Source organism: Calliphora vicina, chromosome 4, assembly GCF_958450345.1.
Source record: "Calliphora vicina chromosome 4, idCalVici1.1, whole genome shotgun sequence".
In the NCBI taxonomy this organism is placed as follows: domain Eukaryota; kingdom Metazoa; phylum Arthropoda; class Insecta; order Diptera; family Calliphoridae; genus Calliphora; species Calliphora vicina.
This window is the reverse complement of record NC_088783.1, coordinates 51,554,390-51,579,184: the sequence shown is the minus strand read 5'-3', so window position 1 is coordinate 51,579,184 and position 24,795 is coordinate 51,554,390. Positions and strand designations below refer to the sequence as shown.

Here is a 24,795-nt window from a genome sequence, read left to right as displayed (position 1 = left end):
TTTTCTATAGAAAACTGTCCCAAGAAGACACTTTTCTATAGAAAACTGTCCCAAGAAGACACTTTTCTATAGAAAACTGTCCCAAAAATTCACTTTTCTATATAAAACTGTCCCAAAAATATCCTTTTCTACACTATAAAACCAGTATAAACAATGCTACTAGAAATTATTTGTATTTTAATTCAACTATTTCATTATTTTACCTTCTTTTATCACGCACTCCTTATTTGATCATAAATAAACTTAACATTTTTTAAATTCTTTATATTTTTAAATTTGATTACTTTTAATAAATATTTTTGCTATTTTCCAACAAAATATTCATTCATTCATTCATTCAGTTTATTTTTTATGTCTGGCGATTTTCATTGTCTGTTTTTCGCCAAAATTTAATTTCTTTTTTTTATAATTTTCGTTTTTTGCCGATTTTTTTTTGTTTTAGATTAAATTCATGTAGTCGGTATCTTTTATGTTGTTTAAAACACATACAAATTTATATAGTATATAGAAAAGTAAAATATATATTTTATTCATAAATCCCCAGCAAGGTTTACCACCAGCCATTACATTCCATGCAGCCAGTTAGTGTTGTGAGCCATTTAGGAAGACAGCCCAGCCATTCAGTCAGTCAGTCAGACAGGTCGTTCCTAACGTGATTGAATTTTTTGCATAATTTTCCCATTAACAACAAAACAAAATATAGATTTTAGATTTTTCTGTTTTTGTTTTTGGTTTTGCCCCAGCAACAACAATAACAAAAACCAAAGTGAACAAATTTGTGTTCAATGCAATTGTTATACTTTTTTTCTTCAATTTTAATTTTTTTATTTTTTTGGAACTTCTATGCGATTTTTTTGTTCGTTTTAAAACCAAACGAAGCGCATCCGTAATACAACAAACTATCTGGAAAAAAATTAAGTCGACAGATTGTTGTTGTTCATATCAGTTTATGCAGTTTTTTGTGTGTGTATTCATAATATTTATTATATAAAAATCCCAAAAAAAAAACTAAAAAACAAAACAAAACAAACATACAAAAAATTGTTGTACTAATCAACACACGAACTCAGTCGTGTGAAAATATAAAATCCAACTGATGTAGAATAGTTTAGTTTATTAGAGATAGAGAAAATCAAGACCCACCAACCAACCTTTCGTCCATCCAACCAGCTGATAAAATAATGGAAATTGAAATATTCGCATTTACTTGTGTTATTATTTCCAAAGATTATAGAAATGAATTTCAATATAAAAGGTTGCTCATAAAACTAGCCATAATCCTAATGGAGTTTTACCAAAAATAGTTATAGACAAAATATAGGCAAATTGTTTTAGACAATCAATAGATAACTAATTTTTAAAGTGCAGTACAAAATTAACTTTTAAAGTGACTACACTCTAGAATACTTAGAGACTCTTAAGTGACAATCGTTTTCACGCTAAATTATCTGGGATGTATAAAGTAACCAATTGTCATCTCTCTGCACTACAAAGAGTGACCCAAAATGTATAAATTGGAATTTATATATAGAAAACTGTCTCAAGAAGACACTTTTCTATAGAAAACCGTCTCAAGAAGACACATTTCTACAGGAAACCGTCTCAAGAAGACACCTTTCTATAGAAAACCGTCTCAAGAAGACACCTTTCTACAGAAAACCGTCTCAAGAAGACACCTTTCTATAGAAAACCGTCTCAAGAAGACACCTTTCTATAGAAAACCGTCTCCAGAAGACACCTTTCTATAGAAAACCGTCTCAAGAAGACACTTTTCTATAGAAAACCGTCTCCAGAAGACACCTTTCTATAGAAAACCGTCTCAAGAAGACACTTTTCTATAGAAAACCGTCCCAAAAAGACACTTTTCTATAGAAAACCGTCCCAAAAAGACACTTTTCTATAGAAAACCGTCCCAAAAAGACACTTTTCTATAGAAAACCGTCCCAAAAAGACACTTTTCTATAGAAAACCGTCCCAAAAAGACACTTTTCTATAGAAAACCGTCCCAAAAAGACACTTTTCTATAGAAAACCGTCCCAAAAAGACACTTTTCTATAGAAAACCGTCCCAAAAAGACACTTTTCTATAGAAAACCGTCCCAAAAAGACACTTTTCTATAGAAAACCGTCCCAAAAAGACACTTTTCTATAGAAAACCATCCCAAAAAAAGAAGAAAATTAACTACTCCATTTTAAAATTAAAAAAAAAATTAACTACATATTTTATATTAAAGAAAAGAAAAAAACAAAATTTTGTGAAAATGAGCGAAGTCACTTGATTATTAATTTTTTTGAAAAGAATCCGTCGATATTTATGATCGATATCTCATTTTATTCCTATTACATGCGGGTTTGCGATAAAGCCATAAATCTGTACAATTTTTGACGTTTTCGATTTTTCATGATTTTTTTAAAACAAAAAAATTTGTTATTTTCACATAAAAAACATATTTTTTGCTTAAATTTTTTACTATAACTCTGAAACTACCGAGCCGATTGTAAAGCAATATACATATATGTGAAAATTTGAATATAACATGAGAAAAATGTTTTCAAAACTCAATCAATCGAAAGAAGAACATTAACTACTCAATTTTATGTAAATTAAACAAAAAACTAAAATTTTGCGAAAATGAGCGAATTCACTTAATTGTGAGTAACTTCTAAAAGAATCCATCGATTTTCATTACCGATATCTAATTTTTTTCCCATTACATGTGGCTTTGCCATAAAGGCATAAATCTGAAAAATTTTTAACGTTTTCGATTTTTCATGATTTTTTTAAAAGAAAAAAATTTGCTATTTTCATGTAAAAAATATATTTTTTTCTTCCATTTGTTACTATAACTCCGAAACTACTGAGCCGACTGAAACGCAATATATATGTGAAAATTTGTACATAGTATGGGGAAAATGTTTTCAAAATTCAATCATTCAAAAGAAGAACATTAACTACTCAATTTTATGTATATCCAACAAAAAACTAAAATGTTGTGAAAATGAGCGAATTCACTTAATTGTGAATAAATTCGAAAACAAGCAATGGATTTTTATGATTGATATCTCATTTTGTTGCTATTATATGTAGCTTTGCGATAAGGCAATAAATCTAAACAATTTCTGCCGTTTTCGATTTTTCATGATTTTTTTAAAACAAAATAATAGCTAATTTCACGTAAAAAATATATTTTTTGATTCAATTTGTTATTATAACTCCGAAACTACTGAGCCGATTGAAAACAATTTTAGAAAAAAAAAAATATTAAAAAAATCTATAGATTGAGTTCAAAAATTTTACCATTTTTGTACTTAGGTAACCATGATGTATCAAATCTATATAGTGGTTACTGTAGCCTTTTTTTTGCTGTTGGCCTGTGCTGTTCGTGTTTTAATTTAATCGAATAATTTTTAAAATTTCCTCGATTATTCGTACGAATAATGAGTAAAAACAATTTTTCGTATCATTTAATAAAACTTTTTTAATAATTTGGTTGTTAACAATGAATAAAAACACAAAATTAATAGTATATAGATGTAAATAAGAATAAATTTTAACTTGAAAAAATAATTAATGCTAATATTCGATTAATCGAATAATTTTTTATTCTAAATTGAAAAATTTAATTTATTCGAATAAAAAATAAATTATTCGAATAAGTTTTATTCGATAAATAATAATAAATTTTTATTTGAAATATAATTAATTCTAATATTCGATTAAACGAATAATTTTTTATTCTAAATTGAAAAATTTTATTCGAATAAAAAAATTTCTTCGATTAATCGAAAAATTTTTATTCGAATGACGATTTTTGTTGTTAACAATGAATAAAAACACAAAATTAATAGTTTATAGATGTAAATAAGAATAAATTTTAACTTGAAAAAATAATTAATGCTAATATTCGATTAATCGAATAATTTTTTATTCTAAATTGAAAAATTTTATTTATTCGAATAAAAAATAAATTATTCGAATAATTTGTATTCGTTAAATAATAATAAATTTTTATTTGAAATATAATTTATTCTAATATTCGATTAAACGAATAATTTTTTAATCTAAATTGAAAAATTTTATTCGAATAAAAAAAAAATTTCTTCGATTATTTGAAAATGTTTTATTCGAATGATAACCCTAGCCATAACCCATATTTTTTTTCTGAAATATCTTAAAAAGCTGTTTTCCTTAAAACAGGGCAGAAAAAGGTCAAAATTGTTTGCCCTATAAGAAGAAAATATTGGGCAATTTGGGTTCTTTGAATCGGTGCATAGTCAAGTTACAGGAAAAACGTTAATATTTGTATATAATAAGAAAATAAATCATTTGGTTTTGCGGGACTGGGGGCACCCACACTCGAAAACACACATTTGGCAAAAAGTTCATTATCAATGCCGATCATGTGTATTTATGTAGTTAAAAAATGCTCTCGAGAGCAATTCATTATGAGAGTCTCCTCTATAAATGTTTTCAAATTGTTTAAAAGATTGCGTTTATTTTGTGCGTTTTTTTCTTTGAATACAAATGCACATGATTTTTTTTTTATTTTTTGCTAGATTTGAAGGTGTGTGTATTTTTAAAATTTTCTTTAATTAAATTCACATAAAAAAATTTATTTCATGTGGAAATGGGAAAGAAAAAAATTTTAACAAAATTTCATAAGACAACAATTTATCATGTCTACAACAAAGTCTAAACATTAAAGAAAAAATTAAGAAAATAAAAACATGGCAAAAATGAATGCTTTAGTATAAACAAGTAAGAGTGCTATATTCGGCTGTGCCGAATCTTATATACCCTTCACCAAATTATACTTCAAAATTTTAAATATTTTTAGGTAAACAAAATTTAATTTTTTTTCCAGTTGTTTTTTTTTAATTTTTTGGAAAAAAAAATTTTTCGATTGTTATTTTAAATTTTTTTTTTTAAATTAAAATATTTTTTTTTTTAAATTTTAAAAATTTTTTTTTTTTAAATTTTAAAATTTTTTTTTTTTTAAATTTTGAAAATTTTTTTTTTTTAAAAATTTTTTTTTTTGTTTTTTCAATTTTTTTTTTTTTTTTTAAATTCGGGTTAAAATTTTTTTCCCGATTTTGACCCATTGTAGGTCCAACTTACTATGGTCTTATATACGTCATTGCAAATGTCTTTGAAATATCTATCATTAGATATCCATATTGTCTATATTAATGTCTTAGTAATCCAGATATAGGTAAAAAATAGGTAAAAAATCGAGGTTGTCTTGGTTTTTTGCTCATATCTCAGCCATTTGTTAACCGATTTTGCTGATTTTAAATAGCAAAATTTTCGAAAGCATGTCTGACAGAATTATTGAAGATTTGGATCCCGAAGATATCTGGGGTCTTCAGAAAACTGATTTCAACAGACAGACAGACAGACAGACAGACGGACAGACAGACAGACAGACAGACAGACAGACAGACAGACAGACAGACAGACAGACAGACAGACAGACAGACAGACAGACAGACAGACAGACAGACAGACAGACAGACAGACAGACAGACAGACAGACAGACAGACAGACAGACAGACAGACAGACAGACAGACAGACGGACATGGCTTAATCGACTCCGCTATCTATAAGGATCCAGAATATATATACTTTATAGGGTCGGAAATGAAAAATGTAGAAATTACAAACGGAATGACAAACTTATATATACCCTTCTCACGAAGGTGAAGGGTATAAAAATTAAGAGGAAAAAATTAGAATTTTTTTTATTTATTTGGAGATGAAAATCGTGAAAATGCCGATCATTTATGCAGAAAATAATTAAAATGACATTTATATGCAGATTGTTGATTTATTTTTTTATATAGTTTTAATCTTAGAGGGTTAACCCGCAAGAGTGCCTTCATTTTTACTAATTTTTAGTCATCCGATCTATTCGAAATATTTTTTATTAGTTCTTTTTAATTAGTTTTTCAATAAAATCGTATCATAATTATTGGTTTTTACACCTAAATAGGCAACAATGCCCTGAGGCACTCTTCACCTTTATGCACCTGGTTCCTAAACTTAATTTCCCAATTAGTTTTTGATGGCTGTTCTGAGTTTATTGGGCCATAATTACCCTAATTTTTTTTTAGCTTTTTAAAGTTGGCGGGTAGAGGGTTAAAAATGTCTGTAATTTTGTATCAAACTTTTTGTTTTGCGGGGATTTTGAATAATTTATTTTGGTTTTTTTTTAATTTATAGAAAAATAAAAATTTCGTTAAGAAAAATTACTAGCAAAGAAAGCTACATTTTTGGGTAAATTTTAAAAGACGAAGCAAACGAAAAAATGGAGAAGATGTTTTATTAATGAATGAGTGAATTCATCAGCTACTTTGTGTGTTAAAAAAATAATGTTGTATGACATGCATCATCGCCTTAGAAATGTGAAAAAAAATCATGCACGTTTTTTGTGGCGAATAAATTTGTTTTTACAATTAGGGGTATGCACTTAACAGAAAAATAAAAATTAAATAAAACATTAAACTTTTTTTTTACTCCTTAAACATTTCTCCCTACAATGACACATATTTGTTGCTCAAATATTTCTCCTTCTTCCAAGTGAATAGCCTTAATGATTAACTCATATGTGTAATATAAGATTGTCATCATTTCTAAAGATCATCATCATCATAATTTTCCTCAACTGTACATGTATTAAAGCAGAGGCCTCTTGCCTCTACCACATCTCTGGTTTCGTTTACAACATGATGATGATGATGATTACAACGAACTGATCATCTCTTGCTTTATTTCTAAATATAATTAATTTTGTGTTTATATTAATTTATTTTGTGTAATTTTAATTATATTCACAACACTCACAGCTACACATTGCATGTTACTTTTTTTTTATTGATATTTAAACAATAAATTTAGATTGGAGTTTTTTTTCGCATTTGATTGCAAAACCTTTTTATTGTTCAGAAAAAGAAAATTAACCGAAAATAATGGAAAATATAAAATTAATTACACAGTATTGATGTTTTGGGGAGGATCACTATTTTAATTTTTTGTTAAATTTTTCTATAAATATTTATAAATTACATTTTTTTAAGCTGATTTTTTCTAATGTCACGCAATTATTATTATTTATTATTATTTTAGTTCAAAACTTATTTCTCAAGTAAGAAAAATATGTAGTTTGGAAAACAAAACAAATAAATAAATAAATTCAGTTTTTAAATGCGTACGTGCTTTTTAACTGAAAAAAAACTAAATAAAATATATTATTTTTTTTAATATTTTTCTGTTAAATAATCATAGTAATAATAGTTTGTTGCACTATGGGAGGAAATGCTTAAATGCAATTGATAAATAACAAAATTTTATTAAAGAATGAATGAATTTTATTCAGTTTGATATTTTGTTTAGTGGTCAATGAATATTTTGTTTTGTTTTAAACCACGGGCGGAAATGCTGCAGTGCAAATCAAATGATAAGAAATTTCAAAAGAACGTAATAAATTTTATAATATTTGAAACGTGAATGCATTTCTGATATGCAAATGATAAAGTTTGCTAAATTTTAGTAAATATTTAAGGCATATTAATTAATTAATATAATACAACAAGAAAGTATAGTCGATCAAGCCCGATTATATGATACCCTACACCGAGTATATGATTTCACTGGTCAACAGCAAAAACGCCTTGACTAACCATTATATAGATTTGATGCATCATGGCTACTTAAGTACAAAAATTTTCAAATTTTTCAATTCTATGGATAGATTTTTTTTTTCAAAAAATTTAAATAAAATTATATTTTTAATTTTTAATTTTGTTAGACATTTCTCCACATAATGAATACTCAAAAAGGGTTAGTCCGATTTTATTACATAGAAAAGTTGAGATCTACATAACCTTTAATCCGTTTATATATTCCGTTTCAATCAGCTCAGTAGTTTCGGAGTTATAATAACAAATTGAAGCAAAAAATATTTTTTTAAGTGAAAATAGCAAATTTTTTTTGTTTTAAAAAAATCATGAAAAATCGAAAAAGTGAGATATTGTTCGGATTTATTGCTTTATCGCAAAGCCACATATAATAGCAACCAAATGAGATATCGATCATAAAAATCGATGAATTCTTTGCGACTTTATTCACAATTAAGTGAATTCGCTCATTTTCACAAAATTTTTGTGTTTTGTTGGATATATATAAAATTGAGTGGTTAATGTTGTTCTTTCGATTGATTGAGTTTTGAAAACATTTTTCCCATGCTATGTACAAATTTTCACACATATATTCCGTTTTAATCGGCTCAGTAGTTTCGGAGTTATAATAAGAAATTGCAGCAAAAAATATATTTTTTATGTGAAAATTGCAATTTTTTTTGTTTTTAAAAAATCATGAAAAATTGAAAACGTTAAAAATGTTTCAGGTTTATTGCTTCATATCAAAGCCACATATAATAGCAACAAAATGAGATATCGATCATAAAAATCTATAAATTCTTTGCGACTTTATTCACAATTAAGTGAATTCGCTCATTTTCACAAAATTTTTGTGTTTTGTTGGATATATACATAAAATTGAGTAGTTAGTGTTGTTCTTTTGAATGATTGAATTTTGAAAACATTTTCCCCATGCTATGTACAAATTTTCACTTATATATTGCGTTTCAATCGGCTCAGTAGTTTCGGAGTTATAATAACAAATTGCAGCAAAAAATATATTTTATACGTGAAAATAGCTATTTTTTTTATATTTAAAAAATCATGAAAAATTGAAAACGTTAAAAATGTTTCAGGTTTATTGCTTCATATCAAAGCCACATATAATAGCAACCAAATGAGATATCGATCATAAAAATCGATGGATTCTTTTCGAATTTATTCACAATTAAGTGAATTCGCTCATTTTTACAAAATTTTAGTTTTTTGTTTGATACACATAAAATTGAGTAGTTAGTGTTGTTCTTTTGAATGATTGAATTTTGAAAACATTTTCCCCATGCTATGTACAAATTTTCACTTATATATTGCGTTTCAATCGGCTCAGTAGTTTCGGAGTTATAAAAACAAATTGAAGCAAAAAATATATTTTTTACGTGAAAAAAGCAAATTTTTTTATTTTTAAAAAATCATGAAAAATCGAAAACGTCAACAATTGTTCAGATTTATTATTTTATCGCAAATCCACATATAATAGCAACAAATTAGATATCAATCATAAAAATCGATTGACTCATTTCCTATTTATTCACAATTAAGTGAATTTTTTTGTTTTAAAAAAATCTTGAAAAATCGAAAACGGCAGAAATTTAATAAATGTAAATTAATTTTCTGTAGCAACATATTTTTGAGAAATATTGCAGATACGTTCCTTCATTCAGTATTTCCTTGTTGATATTAGTGACCGCTTCGACATGATATTTCCTGCACATCTATCCTTTTTTCAGCCAATTTTAAAATTTGGAAGGAATTTATTATTTTTAAAACGGGAGAAACGGGTTGTACAATTGACCAAGAAATAAGTTTTACAAACGGTCACAAATTTCATTAGGGATCATCTGAATGAAACAGATTTATAAGAGGCAAAACAAATGGGGCTAGGGGATGAACTCAAAACCAAAGAAGCCTTAAAGGACTCAAACAAACAATTCTAGGCGGGGAGAGAGACTGTGTAAAACAAAAGCTAGTTGTGTTGTTGCGAACAAAAACAAAATTGTTTGACAGCTGAGTTTTCGATTATTAAAAATTGACAGTTACATAAAAGACCAACGAGTTTTCATTGATGAACAAAATTACGTCGGAATATTGATTTTATGTGGTCAACTGTGAAGAGAGTAATTGAAAAATTACGGGAGATTAAATCAATTGGTGATCCTAAACACACTGCTCGTTCCAAAACAAAACGTTGAAATGTAAATACAGAAGCAGTGCGTGAGAGTGTTGACGGAAGTCCAGGAAAATCAAATTGGCGTCGTTGACAAAAATTTCAAAACACAAGAACTCAAGTCTAATGACCATGCACAGCGACGAGAGTTCGTTGAATGGACTATTGAACATCAACAAGAGGATGTGTTGTTAATCGTCAAAATTGACGTATTTGTGGTTCAGAGAAACCACATGGGATTGCATTCACAAAGTGTCAATGTTTGCTGCAGATTTTGAGCTGGAGGATTCATACATACATACTTGGACCATACTTTTTGGCAAATGGGGCTGGCCAAGCAGTAACTGTTGCTGGAGCTAAATATCGCTACATATTTTATTCAACTATTTAATTGTAATCTTTTGTATGAACATACTTTGAAATGACTTTCTATGTCCTGTTAAAATTAATAAGTGAAAGTGATGTTTTTATGTCCAATGCATCTGTAGAAGCATAGACACAAGACGACTCCAATACATCCAGAAATATGAACCGTATGATGTGGTTTACACGCTTATTTCTTTAAACATGAAGAAGGAGCTCGCTTTACGATCAATTGAAATCGTTACCGCATCATGATTCGAGATGTGGTTTCAACGATTTATTGAAATCAAAATTTGGCAAAATTTGAATATTTCCTGTGAGGCCACGTGAAGTCGCTGGTTTATGCTGATAAACCAGCAAGAATTGATGCCCAGCAATGCCCAAAATTGGACGTCCATAATATCCTTCCGACCATATGCCCGAAATGATTTTGATTGATCTTTCGAATAAAAACATTTTCATCTATTTATTTTTTATAAGAATATAATGCTGAGTTCTTTACTTGGTCCCAAATGAAAGCACTGATATGACCTCTTCATTTTTTGAAATGTTAGCAAAATTAAATCGGCAGACTGTCAGTCGTATTAAAACGACAATGAAAATTCCTTACTGCTATATTTCATTGCTATTAACAACCTGTTGATGTTGTTCCCCCCCGTCGTTTGACCAAAAAAAAAAATTGTAAAATTCAAAAAAGTGAGACTTTTATATTCGGCAATGCCTAATCTTGTTTACCCACCAATGATGTGTAACAATAAAATATTTTTCTGGTAGAGGTATTATATGGGGTGTAGGGTCAGTTATGAACTGATCCTCTCAAAAGTTGCTAGAAGGATTTAGTTTCATATAAAACTTGTTTATGACCAATTAAGGAGTGAGATCGAAAAATTCTTAACATACATATATGTTTATAAAAAAGAAACCACTAAACTTACAGCTTTAATTTTTTTTTTATTTGATTGAAATTATTATTACAATTTACAAAAAAAATTATTTTTATAGTTTTAATCACTAGTGATGAAATTTTGAACCTTTTTCGGAAACCCTTCCATTAACGTTTTTATAGTGCTTTCTGTCACTTTGCTCGAACATGTAGTCCATCTCCGTTTAAAATCTACCACACTTTTGGACACCTTTTTTGTACTCTTCAATTCTCTTTTAACAAGAGCCCAATATCTCTCCACTGGCCTTAGCTCCGGGCAGTTTGGAGGATTTGCCTCTCTTGGTACAAATACCACATTATTGTTCTTGTACCACTCAAGGGCTTGTTTGCCATAGTGACAGGATGCCAAGTCAGGCCAAAAATAAGTGGACACATTATGAAGTCTTATGAATGGAAGCAGCCTTTTTTGTAAACATTCCTTGATGTAAATTTCGGTATTTATAGAGCCCGTTGTAACAAATGAGTGGCTTCTTTTGCCGCAACTGCATATTGCTTGCCATACCAAGAACTTTCTGGGAAATTTTGTCTGCTTTTGGGTCCTAAACTTTTCTTCAACATTCCCTCGAGCATCAGCAACATAAAATTTTTGACCTGGAAGTTGCGAAAAATCTGCCAGAACATACGTTTCGTCATCCATTATGCAGCAAGAATATTTTTTTATAAAACTTGACTTCAATTTCCGTGCTCTGTTTTTGGCCTCTAAATTTTTAGTAGCGTTCCTGTCAGGAACTTTTTGAGCCTTGTATGTTTTTAAACCTGCATTAGCTTTAACTTTTCGTACCAAATAGTCCGAGCACTGAGCTAACCGGGCTGCTTTCCTACCGGATGTGTTGGGAGCTCTTTTGAAAATGCGTTCTATTTTTTTGGCTTTAGAAACATCATGTGGACCATTCCTTCTACCTGAACCAGGTTTTCTATCAACTGACAAGTTCTCCCGGTACTGTTTAATAACATTGGAAACAGTTTGACGGCAGACCTTTGTATGCTTGGCCAACTTTTTGTAAGACCAAGTTGGGTTTTGTTGAAAATATTTAATAATTTCAGTACGCACTTTTTTCTGGTCACTCATTTTAATCAGATTAACAAAAAAATTAATATAATTGACATTACACATAATAACTGACATGTTTTTCAAAGGTAACTTGATCAAAAAAAAATTCAAATAATACTTGGGTTAAAAAATGTAATGAAAAACGTGTGTTAAGAATTTTTCGATCTCACTCCTTATGAATGTTCAAGTAATTTTCTGAGGGGGAGACTAGGTAGAAATGTTGCCCGATATTCGCCATACTTTACAGTATAATTTCAGAGTACTTAGAACTAATTTGTGGAAAATATTATCAGGATTGCCGCACAATCAAAATATTTATGACTGCTCAAACAGTATTCAGGGGGGATATTTGTGTGGGGGCTAAGTGAAATCATGGGCCAATAATGCCCATTTTTAATATCAAACAAACTTAATCAAGAGAGAGTATTTGTCTCAGCCAGCTAGCTCCTAACGTTTGGGCCCTATGGTGTTATACAGAAAGACGGACAGACGGACGGACATAGCTAGATCGTCTTAGAATCTTATGAGCACCCAGAATATATGCTAATGTAGGTCTTCGATAAATATTTCGATGACGTACAAAGGGAATGACAAAATTAATATACCCCCATCTGTTTTGATGGTGCGTATAAAAACATAATTATTATTTTTAATTGGGCCTCTAAAGAATCTTTGAAATGTTTTCTCCTATATTATGAAAATCGAAAATTTTATTAAAGACATGAGAATAAATTAACATATTATCAATAGTTTGTGAAAATCATCAGTAACTAAAATCCAAATCTTAAAAAAACTGTTTGCATTTTAAGTCGAAAGTAACTATTCAAAATCGTCAAGTGATGGAAATTCAAATGTATAAAATCAGAAACTTCTCCTAAATAAAGCTCAAGTTATTCTTTTTTAAATAATAATCTTTTGTGAAATAATAAAAAATAAACAGAGTACTTGCCGTATTAAATTTATAAAATTTCCTTCAATTTTAAAGACATCAAAAGAGTGCGTTTTTTCTTAATCCAATTTGTTTCCAATCAATTTCCAAAAATATTTTAAAATATTTTTTTTCTTGTCAAAATTAGCAACTTTTGTTTACAAAATTTAAACAAATTAATTAAATTTTTATTTTATTTATTTTTTTAAATAATTTTACACCAATTATTTTGTAACTTTTGTTTGATTTTTTTCAATATAATTAATTTTGTTTTGCCTTTAAATCACTTGTTTAAATATTGAATAATTACTAATTCTAATGAAATAATAACATGCAATGAATTTAGCAGAATTGAGGAAAAGAAAATAACAAATTTTCTTTACAAACACATATAATTATAAGTAATTAAAATTTTTTTTAAAAAATTTTTTCAAAATTTTTGTTTCATATAAATACAACACACACAAAAAGCCGACGGTTTTCAAATTAGCCAACAGAAATTACACTTTTTTTTCAATTTTTTTTTTATAAATCTTTATAAATTTCCAATATTATTTGAAATTTGTTTCCTTTTTTTTATGGATTTAACTACCTTTTTTTAGAAAATAATTTCAACGTTTCTTTGTTGAACAAAAAAAAAAAAAAAACGTTAATTTTTTTTTTGTAGTTTTGTTTTTAAAAGAGTTTTAATTTTGCGAATATTTTTATTAAAACCAATTTTTCTTTTCTTGTGATTTGATTTTAAATAAATTTTTTAATACCGCGATCAATTGCTCGCAATGGCGAAATTAAAACTAAAATAAAAATTAAAGAACTTAAGAATATGCTCGGAAACATGGTAGAAAACAGAAAATAAAAACTATTCGCAAAAAGTAAAAAAAAAAAAAATTGACAATATTTGCAAAAAAAAAGCAGAAAAAAAGTTGTGCAAAAATCATTTTTTCTCTGAGGGCAGCGGCGGGAGGTACAAACGCTGAAAACTAAAAAAAGCACTCAAATAAAATAAACGCCTCTTTTTAGCAGAGACCTACGAACCACATCAGCAGTAACTAAAAGAGTAGGTATAGCAACAAAATGCTCTTCAACTTGACTTTGAATTTTTTGCAAAAAATTTAAACAGCTGTCTTTGTAGGCCCCTGCGTCCTTCCCTTCCACAACTTTTTTTTTCTTCAAAAAATACTCATATATTCATTCTGTCTATTGTTTTTGCAATGTTAGAATTAGCCAGAGCAGTAACGAACAGCAAGCAGCGCTCGCATAAAACACAATTCGCAAAAATTAATTTTGCATGTGCAAAAAACACACTACAAAACGTTCGCTTCGCTCTCCACCAGCCCTGAGTGAGTTTTTATTTCTCTTACATTTTAGTTTATAGACAAATGTTAAACAAATATCAAAAAAAAAACTTAATAAATTGTTTATACTCTTTTATTTGTTTGCCTTTTATATAAATAATTTTGCAAACTTTTGACGATCTCTGTGCGAAAGGTTTGCAAAAAAAGAATGAGCAATCACAGATACTGTAACAAAAACAACCATATATGATTTGTTGTCTTCGGAGAGTCGGAAAGCACGTTATTTTCTGATGTACTATTTGGGGGGCTTATCTCGCTCAAGCGGACATACAATAACAAACACACAGATACAAAGTTTTTAAAAGAAAAGTGCGTGTACGCTTTATTTTGGATTTTTGCACATTCATAGTCGTTGAAATTAGTTTAAGAGCAGTGACTCATTTAAAAAAAAAAAAATATTTTGATATTAATGCTAGTTTACAACTATGTATGTACTACATTCCATATGTATTACTTGGAAGTAGTTTAGTAATCGATGGCTTGTAATGTGATAGCCAAGTATTTAATTATTAGATCAAGGAATGTTTATTCGAACTGTATATGTATTTAGCTCTCTTCCTGTAGTTAGCTTTAGCTTTCCCGAAGTAAGACACCAGACCGACTAACTCCAATCGTACCTTATTGACAAAGCCGTATTTCGGATTTTTACTGACCACTCATTTGAGCCTTTACGATCATTAAATAATTACACTGTCCAACAAAATGATAGTTTTTAAATGGAACAGAATAGCGAGCCGCTAATTCTGAAAGGGCATGTTGAATAGGTCATGTTTGTGGAAAAACTTATAGGACTGAGATTTTTTTTAATTTTTTAATCGAAGGCAGCATTATACTAAATGAATAAAATGTTGTATGTTAATGTCTAAGAGAATTCTTATTGTCAGAGTTATATTGTGGAATTTTATATTGAAGATTTTTGTGGAAGATCTTAATTCTCTAGCTCCTCTCTTTAGAGGTCAATTTGACACTTTTTTCGAGAAAATAAAAAAGACCTATCAAAAAGGACATTTAAGGAATAAAGTATTCTACGAAAATTTGTGTGGGGGTCACCAAAGATACCAAAGTTGTAAATAAAGGTTTTTACGCTTAATTACGGTTAAATTGGCCCATAAAGATAGGAGCTGGAGGGTAAAGACCTTCCACAAAAATTATCCTCATAAAATTTTACAATATAACTCTGACAATAAGAATTCTATCACATATTAACATTGCCGCGGCTTCGCTGGTTTGCGCGCCTCCGAAATACTAAGTCGTTTTTGCGAATAAAATTGTATACATTTTTTTTAGAGATATTGATATATGTATAATGTTTGCAATAAAAACATTGTGATTGGAGGCCGATATTCGGCTGAACCGAATATATACAATTCAACTTGATATAAGCAAATAAGAACGATATATTCGGCCTTGTCGAGTCTTATATACACTTAACCAAAGTATATTTTTGTGAAAAAAAATTGGGGAAAAAATTTTGGTGGTAAAGAAATTAAGGTGAACCAAACATTGGTGAAACAAATCTTAGATGAAAACAAGTAAGAAAGTATGGTCGGTCAAGCCCGACCATATAATACCCTACACTAAGTAAAAGAGCAAAAACATTTTTCTTTTAAAATTGGGAAGTGGGCCTTATATGGGGGCTATGACCAATTATGGTCCGATCACCATGAAATTAGGTCGTGTGATTTGTGTCTATATGAAAGTTTACTATGTTGAATTTTGTGTGTATACCAACATTTTTAAGCGATTTATGCACGTTAAAGTGATTTTCGGATGCGGGTCTATATGGGAGCTATGACTAATTATGGACCGATCGTAACAAAATTTGGTGACATGAATTTTGTATATATAAAACTTATATAATAAAACATTTATGACCGATAAAGTCCAATTTCGGAAGGACATTTGTATGGGGGCTAGGTGAAATAATAGACCGATTTCAGCAAGTTTCAATTGGCTTGGTCCTTGGGCCGAAAAAATAATATGTACCAAACTTGATCGAAATATCTTCAAAATTGCGACCTGTACTCTGCGCACAAGGTTTACATGGACAGCCAGCCAGCAAGCCAACCAGACGGACGGACATCGTTTAATCTACTCAGAAATAAATGTATTCAAAGTATTGGTTATTGTTGTTAGCTATGATATTTTCCCATCTCTCTGGAATATTACGGTTTCATGTCTGGCCACATATTCTGGGAGTTTTTCGGCAAATGTTCGCTTCAAACGAATCAGTTGCGTTAGGTACAGGTTACCTGTGATGTTCTGGTCAGATATATAGATTTTAGACCATTTTGCTCCCATCAATTACAAAGCATTGTCTTAGAGCCATGGATATTTGGCTTTAGTGTAGATTCGGCAGGTTGGCCGGGCTCCCGACACGATATCTTACGCTTCGGGTTAACGAAATGGTTCTCCTTTAAAGCATTCAAACATCATTTTGGACATGCAAATTCGTCATTCAAAGTAACTCGTTTTCAATTCGTATGGTACCCAATTTCCCAGCTTTTGGATGAATCCTGCTGCCCTCAAACATTTTCGAATTGCAGCTTGAGTAGCTCCCAATGTTTTTGCAAGGCTGGCCTGGGCGATCTTTGCCTTCCGTGTCAAAATCGCCGAATCGACACTAAAACCAAATATCCATGGCTCTAAGGTAATTATTTGTATTTGGTGGTAGAAAAAGGGTCCTATATATTATGAGCTGCTGAAATCTCACCAGACCATCATTGGGAACATGTACCAAACGCAACACATTCGTGTGAAGAGAACATTCCATCATGAGAATACTAGGCCACATGTTGCAATACATGCTTAAAAGTATTTAGAATGCAGTGGTTGGGAAATTTTTCCTCACCCGCTTTATAGTCCAGACCTTGCTCCGTCCGGCTACTATTTCAGGATACGCTTCACATTGGAACAGAATATTCGATGTTAGCTTGATTCGTTCTAGGACTCAAAAGATTGCCAGAAAGATGGGAACAAGTCAATGCTTTGAATAAATTTATATTGTACAATTGTTAAATTACTTCAAATCATTGAATTTCAAAATTCATTAAAGTTTCTGGAAGTTGCTTTTTTAAAGTAATAAAAAATTGCAAAATATATTCGGGAAGTTCAAAAACGCAGTAAATCATTATTCATACTGAGAAAAATTTTAACATAACTAGGGGTGATGCTGAAATAGTGAAGCAGTTTTGTCTAGACAATTTGCAGTGCAGTTTCCCATAAACTATTTTTGGAGCAGTTTTTTATAAAAACATTTGGGAGTAGCTTTCTATAGTTAAATTGTGAAGCAGTTTTCTGTAGAAATTTTATGAAGCTGTTTTGTATAGGATGTTTATAATGCAGATTTCTTTAGAAAAAGTTTGGAGCGGTTTTCTGTAGAACATTTCTGAAGCAGATTCGGCAGTGCCGAGTCTTCTATATGCTTCACCAAATTATACTTTAAAATAACAATTTTAAATATTTTTAGGTAACAAAATTTTAAAATAATTTTTTTTTAAATTTAAAAAAAAAAATTTAAATTTTTCTAAAAAAAATTAAATTTAAAAAAAAAAAAATTTTTATTAAAAAAAAATGGCAAACATTTTTTTAAATTTATTAAATGAAAAATTTTTATACAAAAAATTTTTTTGGTGCAAAAAATTTCGAGTTAAAAAATATGTTTCCCGATTTTTACCAATTGTAGGTCCGCCTTACTATGGCTTTATATAGTACGTCGTTTCAAAGGTCTTTGAAATATCTATCATTAGATATCCATATTGTCTATATTAATGACATAGTAATCCAGATATATGTAGATCAAAAATAGGTAACAAATCGAGATTGTCCTGGATTTTTACCTCATTTGTTGGCCGATTTTCTCTATAAATAGCAACCGAGCTGAGATAATTCCCTATATATTGATGTCTGAATCATGTATATAAGTTGTTTGGGTGCTACGGAAAGTTGGTTTCGACAATCCATAATATATGGACTTTCTTGAGCTGCAAATGAAAAATGTAGAAATTAAAACGGAATGACAAAATTGTCAACCAGTTTTCTATAAATTATTGTGAATCAGTTTTTTACAGAAAATTTGTGAAGCAGTTTTTAGTTTTCTAAAACACAAGAAAGAGGTCTCCGTTCAGCACGGACTTAAAATGTTAGTGAATCATAATAATAAATAAGAGAACTTCGAAATGAAGTGGGGAAATTCATAAATAACGTGTAGTTTTCCTTAATATTTTAAAAATTCGAAAAATATTTCAATAATTTTTGAAGCATATTTAAATTAAACATTTTACATGTTCACTTTTAAGTAAGTGTTTCTTTTAAATATAAAGAATATTAAGCAACAATTATACCAATCGATTTTTAAGACCCTTAATGACTTCCCAACAAAATGAACTTTTAATTAACATAATATTTAAGTTGGTTCCACTCAAAATTCGCCAACAATAAATTAATCCAAACTACAAAAAATATAAACCGCCTGTTTTTTTGAGGCAACAAATTTTCATGACCCCTTATCGAACGGTTAAAAACAGAAATTCCAAAAATTAAAAAAAAACTACACAGCTGTATTAGAAAATATAAATTGAGGTATTAGAAAATAAAATGTAATTAAAAATTTCAATTTAATTAACTTCATGTCAAAGTTATTAATGATCAAATATCAGCAAATTCAAAAGTTCTATGGCAAAAAAGAGTCAATAGCTGGAAAAAATACAAAAAACGTGCAAACAATTTAACAAAATTAAACTAAATTTTTTGCAGAAATTCAAAAAAAAAAAAAGACTAAAAAAAGAATTGAACTAAAAATTAAAACATAAAAGAACAGACTACAACATAAAACACCGGCACAAAATAAAATACAAAATAAAACAAAAAAATTTGCGAATCTAGTATCTACATTTTGACTATTTTTTTTTATTATGTAGATGCGTACGCCTAGAGTCTATTGAACTTTCAATGAAACATAGAATCATCATCACACACACACAAAAACATACACTTTTTCGGAGGTTCTTCAAAAACTTTCAAAATAATATCCAACACACACTCATTCATTCCTACTCTTCTCTAAACTATAGTTACAACAATAAAAGAACAAAAATACAAAACTACAGCTAATGAAATAAAAACTGAAACCAAAAAAAAAACAAAAAAACTGCCAAAATAGTGTAGATTCGCATAGATTCCCCAAAAAAAAACCACTCAGACGAAAGAAACGCCAACAAAATGGTTTGAAAGAAACCTAGTGCGAAAAAGTTCAATGAACTCTCTAGTCCAAAATAATGAATAACGAAAAATTAAAAGTAGACAAGAGACCATAAAGAGCATTGACACGCACAAAATCACACACACTAACTTACGCACTCAAATTCACACAGATACTCAAACCCAACAACAACAGCAACAATACGCACACTTCAATTGGAAACAAACAAAAAAAAAAAAAGACAAATGTTTCTATTAAAGAGCCTAAATAAACTACAACAACAGTTTACACACTATTAATCGAAATTGAAATAAAAAAACACACTAACAATAACAACAATACGTCATAAAGTCTACGCACAAAGCAGAGAAGAATAAAAAACAACAACAACAATACTATTGTACTACTAATAATAATAATAATCAAATATAATAATAACAAAATTGTAGGCAAATTTAATATTAGAAGATAAAATTCGCACTGATAGTGCGTAAGCAGTGTGAAATGTTTGAAACACTGCCTTAAATTTGTTTAAACGCAGTTTTTGTTAAACATGTTTGGTTTTGATTTCAAAAGTTAAATGGACTTTGGACTTTAAAGACTTTATTCATTATCAATTTCAAAATACATCAACGGTTCATAAGAAGATTTTATATGGAAATTTTGTTTTATAAACCTTTTATAAATTAAACAATTAAGAGAGCTATATATATTCGGCTGTGCAGAATCTTATATACCATTCACCAAATTAAAATTTTTTTAAAATATTTTTAGGTAAACAAAATTTTAAATTTTTTTCCAGTTGTTTTTTTCGAAATTTTAATTTTTGTTTTAATTTTTTTTTAAGTTTTAAAATTTTTTTTTTTTTAATTTTTAAAAAAAAAATTTGAAAATTTGAAAGTTTTTTCTTTAATATTTAGTAAAAAAACTATTTTTGGTGAAAAAAAAAATTTCGGAATAAAAAATATTTTTTAGATTTTGACCCATTACATTTTGATCCAACTTACTATGGTCTAATATACGTCGTTGCACAGGTCTCTGAAATACCTATCATTAGATATCCACATTGTCTATATTAATGATTTAGTATCCAGATATGGATCAAAAATAGGTCAAAAATCGAGGTTGTCCTGGTTTTTATTGATGTATGAATCGTGTATATAAGTATTTGGGGGACAGACGGACATGGCTATATCGACTCCGCTATCTATAACTATCCAGAATATATATACTTTATGGAGTCACAAGTCAAAAATGTAGAAATTACAAACGGAATGACAAATTTATACAAGGTGGAGCAAAAGTAAACTTCCGATGTTTTTTGGCTGTAATTAAAAAAAAAAGAAAAACTTTGATTCTTCTTGTGGATTATTTTTATTTGATCTTTTAATTTGGTACATCAAGTCGAGAATATGGTGTCATGTAATTGGCCTCCGCCACAGTTGATTGTCATTTGAGACCTTTTTATGGCATTTTCCATCACTTTGGCCAAAACTTCCGGCGATAGGTCCTCACATTCTTGACGGATATTGTCTTTAAGAGCTGCAAGAGTCTGAGGTTTGTTGACATAAACCCGCGACTTCAAAAAGCCCCACAAAAAGAAGTCTGGAGCGGTCAAATCAGGCGATCTTGCTGGCCAGTGCAAATGCATCCTTCAGCATATCGGTTGTGGCACGTGCAGTGTGTGCCGTTGCACCGTCCTGTTGGAACCACATGTTTTCCAATCCCAATTCATCAAGTTGCGGCAAAAAGAACTCGTTGATCATTGCTCTGTAGCGCTCATCATTCACAGTAACCGTTTGGCCCTCGACGTCTTCGAAGAAAAAAGGTCCGATGACTCCTCCAGCGAAAACAGCACACCTTACAGTGACTTTGAGCGGGTGTAATGGCTCTTCGTGGGTTACACGCGGATTTTCAGTGCCCCAGAAGCGTAAATTTAGCTTATTTACGTACCCGATAAGATGGAAATGGGCCTCATCACTCATTGTTATTTTTGATGAAGTCACCGACCGCGTTCTGGAGCAGTGTAGCGTAACATTGTTTATTAACGTGTATTTCGCATGTGTTTACTACACAAATGTCAAAACAGAACTGATATTAGGGGCCAATCGCAAAATTTATAGCATTTTCTGATAGGAGGATTACTTTTGCGCCACCTTGTATATACCCTTGCCACTCATGGTGAAGGGTATAAAAAATGATTATCAATATGGGGGTAAAGATTTTATTTTTAAATATTATTATACCCTTCACCTTCGTGAGAAGGGTATACATAAGTTTGTCATTCCGTTTGTAATGTCCTCAATATAATTTTCCGACCCTATAAAGTATATTTATTCTGGATACTTATAGATAGCCGAGTCGATTAAGCCATGTCCGTCTGTTGAAATCAACATTCCGAAGCCCCCAAATAACTTACATACACGATTCATACATCAATATCTCCGGAATTCTCCCGGCTCGGTTGCTATTTAAAATCGAGAAAATCGGTCCACAAATGGCTGAGATATAAGACACAAACAAAGACAACCTCGATTTTAGACCTATAAATGGATTACTAAGTCATTAATATAGACAATATGGATATCTAATGATATATATTTCAAAGACCTTTGCAACGACGTATATATGACCATAGTAAGTTGGACCTACAATGGGTCAAAGTCGGAAAAAATATTTTTTTACCCAAATTTTTTTTTGCTAAATATTAAAATAACAAAAAAAATTAATATAAAAAAATTTTAATTTTTTTTTTTTTAAATTTAAAAATTTTTAAAAACAATTCGAAAATTTGTTTTTCCAAAAAATAAAAAAAACAACTTGCAAAAAAAAAAAATTTTGTTTACCTAAAAATATTTAAAATTTTCATTTTGAAGTTTAATTTGGTGAAGGGTATATAAGATTCGGCACAGCTGAATATAGCTCTCTTACTTATTTACGTTTAAAACAGTAATTGACAGCAGTGAAGTGCGATAAGTTTTGTATTTCGACAGTTTTATAGAGCAGTTTGTTGACGAGTAGTTTTGTATTCAAAAGACTTTGGCGAGCAGTTTTCTAGTTAAAAGAACTTATCGAGAAGTTTTCTAGTTAAAAGACCTTGTAGACCACTATAGTTTTTATAAAACTTTGTTAAGTAGTTTTGTATTTAGAAGACTTTTTTTAAAACAGTTTTGTATTTAGCAAACCTGAGGAACAGTTTTGTATTTAGAAGACCTTGTCTGAGCAATTTTGTATTTAGAAGACCTTGTAAAGAAGTTTTGTTTTTAGATTTCGTAGATTTTGTTGAGTAGTATTTAGATGATCTTTTCGAGTTTATATCTTTAATAAGACCTTGTCAAACTATTTTGTACTTAGAAGACCTTGTAGAGAAGTTTTGTAATCAGAAAATTTTGTGCAGCAGTTTTTTTCTTGAAAATACTTTAGAAATTTTCAATAGAAAATTTGTCGAGCAGTTTTCTATAAAAAATTGGTAGATAGAAATTTTATGCAGCCATTTTCTACAGAAAATATTCGGGAACGGTTTTTGTATATAACATTTTGTGTAATTGTTTACTATAGACATTTTGTGGATCACTTTTCTATTGAAAATTTGTGAAACAGTTTTCAAGTCAATTGTGAAGCAGTTTTCTATAGACAATTTTTGGAGCAGTTTCATATAGTCAATTTATGAAGCAGTTTTCTATACAAAAACTTTCTCGCGATCTTTTCAATAGAATAATTTTTAAGCTCTTTTCAATAGAAAACTTCGTCAAGCTCTTTTATATAGAAAACTTTGTTGAGTAGTTGTTTATAGAAAACTCAGCTGATTAGTTTTCTATAGAAAACACTGTCGAGCTCATTTCTTCAGAAAACTTTTTCGAGCAGTTTTCTATAGAAAACGTTGTCGAGCAGTCATCGACATGTTTCTGATTAGGTTTCCATAGAAACATTTTGAGTAATTGCTGGATTTACTATATATGGCGTATCTTTTGAACACTGTTTTTGTTTTTAATAACTTATATGTCATTTTGAAGAGTACATATAGGTCATTTATTCTCACTTAGTTACTGAACATTTTAGTGTAAACAACAAAGTTTTTTTTGCTTCGAAAATATCGAATTTTGTGCCAACAAAGCGTCATATGCGGGAAGTTTTGCTTTAGTTCTTTAATTAAAAAAAAGTGATTCTGAAGCACACCGATTGCTCACCAAAGCTTATGGTGAATGTGTTTGATCGGTTTCAATGTAAGAGAGATGGTTTGTTCGGTTCAGAAGTGGTGATTTTGACATAGAAGACAAAGACCGCACAGGCCAGCCAAATAATGTTGAAGACCAAGAATTGGAGGAATTACTCCATGAAGATTGTTGTAAAACTCAACAAGAGCTTGCAAAATCAGCAACTCAAGCAGCAATTTCAAAACGTTTGAGAGAAGAAGGATTTATCCAAAAGATGGGAAATTGGAAACTATATGAATTCGAGAGACCTAGACAGATGATTTTACATGTCCGAAATGATGTTTGAACGCTATAACCCGAAGCGTAAGATAACGTACGTGAATCCTGACCAACCAGCCGAATCGACACCAAAGCCGAATATCCATGGCGCTATGGTAATTCTCTGTATTTGGTGGGAGAAATAAAATAAATGCTGAAATCTAACCAGGCAACCTGTGCCGAAAATGTCCAGAATATGCGGTCACAGATGAAACCTTAATATTCCAACATGACAACGATCGGCAATATGTTGCAATACACTCAGGTCTCGTTTTATGCGATAGATGCGTTCCAAAAAAAATCGCATAAATTGAATTCGCATAAAACGATACTCTAGCTTCATATAAAAACTAATGATTCGTTCAAAAATTCTGAAAAACCGCATAAATTCAAATTTTAATTAAAAAACCAAATCAAAATCGCATTAAAAAAATCAACAAAACTATATTTATTTCATTTACTTAAACAGTAAAAACAAAAACCCTTTAAAAATATAAACAAAAATATAATATTAATTCATTAATCACAGAAAAAACAGAAAATGATCCAAAAATTAAGCTAAAACATTATTTTAGGAAATTCTGTAAATATGTATGATCAATCTGAATGACTGAATAATT

General features: G+C 29.6%; 1 protein-coding gene across 4 annotated transcripts in view; it reads right to left on the bottom strand.

Moving 5' to 3' along the window:
* mamo (maternal gene required for meiosis) overlaps nt 1–24,795 on the bottom strand; it is a 595,590-nt gene that overhangs the window by 412,217 nt on the left and 158,578 nt on the right. Inside the window, exon 1 of one of the 4 annotated variants that reach the window (XM_065509717.1) lies at nt 13,170–13,272. The exons of the other annotated variants lie outside the window; for them this stretch is intronic. The gene's annotated coding sequence lies outside the window, so the exon portion shown is untranslated. Of the gene's footprint in view, nt 1–13,169; nt 13,273–24,795 lie in introns of those variants that run through there. 4 annotated transcript variants of the gene reach the window in all.